This window comes from Humulus lupulus, chromosome 9 (assembly GCF_963169125.1).
Source record: "Humulus lupulus chromosome 9, drHumLupu1.1, whole genome shotgun sequence".
NCBI classification, from domain to species: Eukaryota; Viridiplantae; Streptophyta; class Magnoliopsida; order Rosales; family Cannabaceae; genus Humulus; species Humulus lupulus.
The window spans coordinates 173,258,610-173,267,550 of record NC_084801.1 but is presented as its reverse complement, the minus strand read 5'-3'; positions in this window follow the sequence as shown (position 1 = coordinate 173,267,550).

Genomic DNA, 8,941 nt, shown 5'->3' with positions numbered 1-8,941 from the left:
TAACATTTTCCTAGAAGTTTCTATCGTGCATTATCTACCACGATCTACAGAAACAACGAGAAGACCCACGATCTCATGATCATGGGAATGTGGACACATCTCTCCATTACATTATAATCATGTACCAAACCACGATCCTAGTACTACTGGTCATGTAACAACCCCTGGGTACTATAAATAAAGGTCTCAGGGCTTCATTTCCGGGGACTTTTTTGGACTTTTTGCTGGATCACTTTTTCTGGAATTTTGGAGATCTAAAGAACATTTGGGAAAAAATTATGGGCAAGTGAGAACGAATGAATACTTTGGTTCAACAATGTAATTGTCGAGTTATTCAATACTAAAAGCCAAGTGGATTAGGTTATTACTGTTCGTCAGAACATGGCTGAACCACTATAAAATTTATGTGTATTTATTTAAGATAATCGTACTCTGTCATTTATTTTGTTCAAAATGTGTCGTATACTGCACATACGACCATTGGTCAATTTCACAGGTCAACATTTTGGTGCTTTCATTGAGAGTACGAAATCCAGAATCACACTTTCATCATTTTTACGATGCCTCCAAAATCCAATAAGACCAAGAAGACTGCTCACAGGGATCCCACCACTCAGGATCCCATAGATCTCGTTAACGAACCTCAGGTGGAGGTAGGAGATCAACCTGATGCAGAAGATCCACAGGACGCTCACCAGGAGGAGATGGCACAATTTATAGCGAGGCAGGGGGCCTTTGCTGTAGAAATTTCCCTTCAGAGGGCGACTATGGAACGACAACGACAGGAGATAGATGAGCAGGTCCAGAGAATGATCTAGAGGGAGCAAGAGGCTAACCGGAAGCACTAGGAGGCCGCTGTGGCCTTGGAGACGGCTACTTAGTTAGCCCGAGCTAACGCTGAAACTGCTGCTCAGGCGGTGAGGGAGGCTTAAGCCAAAGCAGCAGGAATGCAAGACAATAGTACAGAGAATCCCAGGGGAGGAGTAGGACCCCAAGAATACTCTCAGAACCACTTTCCTAGAGACATGATGAAGAGGCACAGTCCAAGACTGCCTCCTCCATGACTAAGAAGAATAACACTCCATCTCGGAGTAGGAGTATTACCAACCCGAAGGCCCCCTCGCAGGAGGACCGATGAAACAACGCAGGAGATGAGGGTCAAACATCTGAAAGGCATGACATGAATGGAAATAGCCGCTCAAAGTCTCAAAGTCATGTAGGAGGAGAGGCTCGGGGGTAGGGTCGCACCGACAGGGACAAGGCGGACCTACCACCCCTACACCCTCAGTCTCGTTAGGGAAAAGAACCGATGAATAACACAAGTACTGTGTTCGATAGGATGGGGAAAGATGCACAACCTTAGGATCTGAGGGAAGTCATCAACAGGAGGACCAGCGCTTAGGAAGGGGTACCAGGGACGTCTACCCTACCTGAAGCAACGTTCCCACCAGTAGTGCAGGCTCAAATAGACACACTCGTCATGGCTGTCCAAGGTCTGACAAAGAAACCTTCAAATATCAAGTTGGCACATAGAAGGGGAGTCCCTTCAGTGCTAATATCCAAGCTGCTCAACCACCACCGACATACAAGACCCCAAAACTCCCAACATACATTGGGAAGGAGGACCCAGTACGACACATTGGGAAGTTCGAGGATCAGATGGAGTTACTCGGTGTGGAGCATGATTATAGGTGCGGAGTATTCCCTACCACTCTTTTTGACTCGACTCAAGAATGGTATTGGAAATTCAAACCTGGATCCATCATTTCCTGGGAGCAGTTTAGGAAGGAATTTTGCAAGGTCTTTAGTGCCAGGCAAATTCAACCAATTTATGCCAATCAGTTAGCTGGCATCAATCAAGGGAAAGATGAATCCCTGAAAGACTACATTCAAAGATTCATGAGAGAGGCAAACCGAGCGTCCACGGTAAGAGATGAAGGGAAGTTCGTTGCCATCTCGGCAGGAATAAGTTATCGTAGTCCCTTGTGGGATAGTATACACAGGAACCCTATCAACACCTTGCAAGAGTTCCTGGACCGAGCCGACAAATACATGAAGCTAGATAACGCTATCATGAAGGAAGAAAAAGGAATAAACCATCCGACCACTGTCAAGGCAGATAAGAATAGCGCAAACCCTCAGGGCGGCAGTGGGGGCAACGGTAAGTAGAGGAATACCTTAGAGGCCGAGCAGGGTGGAAAAAAGAAAGCTAAGTTAGCACACGCCGACAAGCAAGCTAAGCATCAACCCTACCAGCCCAGGTTCACCAATTATACCATCCTGACTACATCAAGGGCAAAGATTTACTTGGCAACACACCTGGAGGTACCATACCGAAAGCCACCACCCTTGCGTTAAGAAGGAAAGAAGGACACGAATAATTTTTGTCGTTTCCGTAATGATTATGGGCACGACACAAACGAGTGCAAACAATTGAAGGATGAGATAGAGTTTCTTCTCCGATCAGGAAAACTCTCGAGGTACCAAGGCAAGACCGAGACCCCAAGCATGAATCCAGAATTCCGAAGGCAGTCCACCACTTGAGCCGGCGGCTGTAGACTTCACACTGGATACCATATGTGGAGGGCCCCACATAGCAGGCAACACTAACAATGCTCGTGAGAGATATGCAAGGACCCTCAGGCATAAGCTAGGGAAGTCTTCCCAGTGTATGGCAGTTGAGGAGTGGTCTCCAAAAAATCCAAAGTATGAAAGTGAAACACTCACTTTTACAAAGGATGACGCCAGACACGTGAGGTACCCCCACAATGACCCTTTAGTCCTTACCATTCAAATCGCCAATGCTCGAGTGAAGGGATGCTTGGTGGATACGGGAAGCTCATTAGATATCATCTACAAATCATCCCTTGAAAAGATGAAGCTCACGGTCAAGGACCTGACACCGTCTTCCCAAGTGATATATGGGTTCACAAGAGAATGCCTAGCACCAGCATGAACTATCAAACTACCGATCACAGTGGGGGATGCCCCTAGGCACGAGACTGTGATAACAGAGTTCCCGGTGGTAGATTGCTCATCGACTTACAATGTAGTACTCGTGAGACCCCTCCTGATGGCATTACACGCAACAGTATCTATCTAGCATCTATCTTTGAAGTTCCCCACCGGTGTAGGGCAAGGATGCGTATAGGGTAACCAAAGGGAAGCACGAGAATGCTATAATGGGTCAGTGGTCAAGGCAAAGAAAGGACAATGCATGAACAACATGATAGTAACTTGCTACGAAGAAGGTGAGGGAACCGATGAGGTTGTCAACATGGAAGTTGATGTTGAAAGAAACATTCTACTGGAGCTAAGGGCTCCTTTTAACGAAGATTTGTTATTAACTTATTATAGCAACTTTCCCAAAGTGAGGGAAACGACATCGATCCTCTCTTTGGGGATGACATCACGGGGGTAGGACCAGTCAAAGATTTTGACGAAGTCCTACTAGATGAGGAGGACCCGACTAGAGTAATCAAAGTCGGGAAGGAGTTAAAGGTGGAAATTAAAGCATGATTGGTGGAATTTTTGAAGAAAAACCAGGACGTCTTTGCCTGGTCACGTAAGGACATGGTTGGAATTTCTCCATCCATAATAAGTCATGTCCTCAATATAGACAAGAACTACCCACCAGTGCAACAAAAAAGGAGACTGCTTGACAAAGACAGATCTCAAGCCCTGAAGGAGGAGGTCGAGCGGCTCAAGGAAAAATGTTTTATAAGGGAGGCCTACTACCCTGATTGGGTATCGAACCCCGTGCTGGTCCCAAAACCAAACGGGAAGTGGAGGACCTGCGTGGACTTCACAAATTTGAACAAGGCCTGCCCCAAAGACTTCTTCCTACTATCTAGAATAGACCAACTGGTCAATGCAACGGCAGGACATGAAACACTCTCATTCATGGATGCGTATTCTAGGTATAATCAAATAAGTATGCACCCTCCCGACGAGGAACATACCAGCTTCCGGACAGACAAAGAATTGTACTGTTATAAGGTGATGCCATTCAACTTGAAGAATGCAGGAGCCACCTACCAACGTTTAGTGAATGGCATGTTCCGAGACTTGATTGGTAAAAATATGAATGCAGAGTCCAAGAACTTTACTTAGCTATTTAGATAGTAGTATTATAGTATTTATAGCATTATCTTTGTAACTGCGGATTTTTGGTTCAGACCGGGAATTATTTGGACACTCATAGTAGTACTTATAGATTTTCTAAGTTTAACCTATAGTTTAAGAATATTAATTTTAACCAAAGGTTTGATTAATATGACTGATATTAAGGATAATATTTATTATACTATAAGGTTTAGATAAGGACCAATAGGATTTTAAGCACATGTTATGTATGGATGAATAAGGATTAAGTATTTTGAGGATTAAATTTAATAAGGGGTAAAGTTTGAATGTTATAAGGTTAGTCAGCAGTTTTGAATACGTTGAGGGCTTAGTCAAGGCTGTTTACTCCATTCAAACTTAGCTAAAAATGTGTAATTTCGTGTTTAATTAATCAGCGTGTGCCGATATATCGCAGCACGTAGATACAGAAAACACGAGACGATGCACGACAGCCTCGGGCATACTGGCCCAGGCGATATATCGCCTCCTTCAGTATATTTCAAAAGTTTTTTGAATTCTTTTTCCTTTCATCCATTCAACCTCTTGATAAGTCCAGCACCTTTTTGAATGAGTCTTCAGCCTCTGCTGAACGATTATTCAAATTATTTTCACCTAAAAAGCTATTATTTTTATTCAAGTAAAATTAAGATCCTTTCATTCCTCAACTCTATAAATAGGACCTAGTACCCAGCCATTATTCATCTTTTTCTCTAAGTTCAGAGGCTGCAAGTGCTAAGTGAGTGTGAGAGTGTAAACACTTGGTTTGGGGAAATCATAGGCTTGATCATCATAAGCTTATCAAACACTTTGGGAAGTAAGGTTCTATAGTATTTCGGTTTGAGGTTTAGATTGGTCTACAAGTCTTCAAGGTATTTCCACACTCTAGTTCATTGGTTTTATGTTACTTTCTTTCTCATAGTCTTCTACTCAGTCTTCTAACCATATTCTTATTTTGGTTAGGAAATCTAAGAACTTGCACATAAGTTTTAGGTAAGTATGTTTCTCAAAGGTTTAGTCATTCCATTCCTTCCATTCTTTTCATTACTTTTTCTTCAATCTACTCACCCTGCTATATATGGTTTTAGGAGTGTTCCAAAAGTCCCAACGCTGTCCTCTTATCCCGGTAACTTTGGTAAGGAAAATAGGATAGAAATGCATATGTTATATGTTTTATATGTTATATTATGTTTCTTATGTTATGATAAGTGTTATGATATGGATGTTTGTAGGCTTGGGCATATGACCTATATGACTAACAAGACTCCAAATAGATTATGGGCATATGACCTGCTTAGCTAGTAGGACCCCACTAATCTCATGGGCATATGACTTGTTTAGTCTATGGGACCCCAAGTAATAATGGCCATTATAGTATGTGTATGATAAAGTGTTATGTTATGTCTTTATGTTTATTATGAAATTTATGTATATGAAGTATGTGTTAGATTTTCCTTGCTGGGCATTAGGCTCATTCCTTTTTGTTTAAATGTGCAGGAAAATAACTATTAGTGGCGGTAAGGTTCGTGGATGCTTGGAGATTGTATATCGATGGTGAATGGATTCAAGGAGTCGAGAGTTCGATTTCGAGGATGTAGTCTTTTATTTATGGGTTTATGTGTAATTTTTCCGCACTTTCTATGTAACTCTTTTATTTTAAATTATGTTTTGTTTTTAAGACAATGGGATCCCATATCCTTCTTGATATTTTGTAAGTAACTCTTATTTTTACAAGTTACCTAATAAAATTATGGTATTTTCGCAATGTAAGTTTTAGTAAGGATTTGTATGCATAGTTTCTTTAATGGTCCAAAAGTCTAGGGTAGTTGGGTCATTACAATGAAGGTATACATCGATGACATGTTGTTCAAGTCCAAAGAAGTTGGAGGGCATGTTCAAGACTTGGAGGAATGTTTTGCAATACTTAGAAAGTATAGCATGAAGCTAAACCCTCTCAAATGCTCGTTTGGAGTTGGTTCTGGTAAGTTTCTCGGATACATAGTCAATTCTCGTGGAATTGAGGCTAACCCCGAGAAGATCAAAACATTGATCGACATGAAGTCACCTACCACAATCAAAGAAGTACAAAGCTTAACCGGGAGAGTAGCTGCCCTCAGCAGGTTCATATCAAAGTCTAGGGACAAGTGTGTCCCTTTCTTTAACTTATTGAGGGGCAGCAAGAAGATCCAATGGACCGAGGAGTGTGAGGAGGCTTTCCAAGCCCTGAAGGAACACCTCGTCCAACTTCCCATCCTAGCGAAGCTAATATATGGAGAAGTACTTTTCATCTATTTGGCAATCACCGAGCATGCAATAAGTGCTGCTTTGTTAAAGGAAGAGAACATGGTACAACACCCTGTATACTATATTAGTAAAAGGCTAGTAGGTGCCGAGTCTAGGTATTCACCACTTAAAAAGCTAGCCTACTCTTTAGTAATCGCCTCTCAAAATCTGTGTCCATATTTCCAATCTCACTCGATCCGAGTCCTGATCGATCAACCGCTGAGGTAGGTTCTTCAGAAACCAGAGGCCTTAGGACGATTACTCAAGTGGGCAGTGGAACTAGGACAGTTTGATATCACTTATCATTCGAGGATGGCAATAAAAGGACAAGCATTGGTAGACTTCATAGTCGAAGGCACCAACCTTGAAGACCCTTCCTACCACTCAGAAAATGGAGATACCGAGAAGGAAGGAGATACCCCTGCATGGAAGCTATATGTTGATGGAGCATCCAATGAGCACAACTCATGCGCAGGAGTCATAGTGATCACTCTGGAGAATCATCGAATCCATTGCGCTCTCTGATTTGGATTCCATGCTTCAAACAATGAGGCTGAATACGAGGCATTATTAGCATGATTATGCTTGTCTCAGGATGTGCATGCACAATCCTTGGAGATATTGAGCGATTCCTAGCTAGTGGTGTACCAGGTACTTGGGGAGTATCAAGCCAAGGGACTTAGGATGGTGCAGTATCTGAACACGATGAAAGACTTGTTGGCATAGTTTAAGAAATACTCAATTATACAAGTCTCGAGAGAGCAAAATGCAAATGCCGATGCCTTAGCCAAGCTTGCAAGTGCCAAAGATGCAGACACCCTAAAAGCCATTCTCGTCGAATACTTGGCGGAAAGAAGCATAACCGAGTAGGGGGCACTACCTGTTGAGTTAGGAGATACATGGATGACCCCTATTATTAACTATCTCAACCAAGGAGTAGTGCCCAACGATCGAAACAAATCAAGGAAGTTGGTGAGACAAGCTGTACTCCCTACCACTGCTAAGGTGTGTTACACCCGACCAGTCAAAGCTGTTAATGATCAAGGTACACGAGGGGTTTTGTGGAGATCACGCTAGGGGCAGAGCTTATCAAAGAAATCCTAAGACAAGAATACTTCTGGCCGATGATGAATGAAGACTCGATGGAGTATGTCAGAAGATGCCACAAGTGCCAGATGTTCTCCAAGATACCCTGGGCGGCACCTAACGAATTGATGAAGATGCAAAGCCCTTGGCCCTTTGCTATATGGGGGATCGACCTAATCAGAAAGCTACCTACGGGAAGGGGAGGAGTCCAATTTGTTGTTGTAGCTGTGGACTACTTAACCAAATGGACTGAAGCAGAACTGTTCGCCACCATAACCTCAAAGAAAGTCTTACACTTTGCGGTGAAGAATATCATATGTCGATCTGGCCTGCCAAGGAAGATAGTCTCGGACAATGGGACTCAATTCGACAATGATATGTTCGTTGAATTTTGTACGAGGCATGGAATCACAAAGAGATTTTCCTCGGTAGCACACCCCAAGCTAATGGCCAAGTAGAAGCAGTGAACAAGACTATCAAAGATACTCTTAAGAAACGCCTTGAACAAGCCAAAGTAGCCTGGCCAGAATTACTTCCGGAGGTCCTATGGTCACATCGAATGACGACACGAACATTGACAAGACATACACCATTCTCTTTGGCGTTTGGGTATGAAGCCATGTTGCTAGTTGAAATCACTCCCCTGTTGCATAGACAGGAGACATATGATCAGGGGAGGAACCATCAACTGATAGAAGAGTTGCTCGATTTAATCGAAGAAAGACGAGAAAAGGCAAGTCTCAGAGTAGTAGCACACCAACAAAAAGTGGACAAATACTTCAACTCCAGAGTGAAAGATAAAAAAATTCCAAGTTGGGGACTTAGTACTTAGGAGGGTGTTCCTAAACACTAAGGACACTATAGCAGGGGTACTAGAACCTAACTGGGAAGGGCCATACCTTGTGGAGGAGGTGATCCCACCAGGGACGTACAAGATAGCTCGACTGAATGGAGAACTAATAAAAAACTACTAGAATGGCGAACACCTCCACCGGTACTACCAATGAAGTTGTTCAGTAGCAATACAAATTTTAATTTGCAAATGTATTATTTTTGAATTATCTATGTAACAACCATTGTGCTTCAATGAATGAATTTAATTTCTTAAGTTTCTCTTAGTTCTTTAAATTTCGTTCAACGAAGGACTTGTCAACCCAATCAGATCATGTTGGATCTTGGTTCTTGAGGGGCCTATCGACCCATACGATCCAAACAAGAGACTGGTCTGAGGACCTTGTTGCCAACTATTTGATCATGTTCAATCCTGGTTCTTGAGCAGCCTATCGACCCACACGATCAACAAAAGAGATAGGTCCTAGGACCTTGTCGCCAAATTACGGATCATGTTCGATTCTGGTCCTTGACGGACCTATCGACCCATAAGATCCAAGAGACTGGTCCTAGGACCTTGTCGCCAAATTATGGATCATGTTCAATCTTGGTTCTTGAG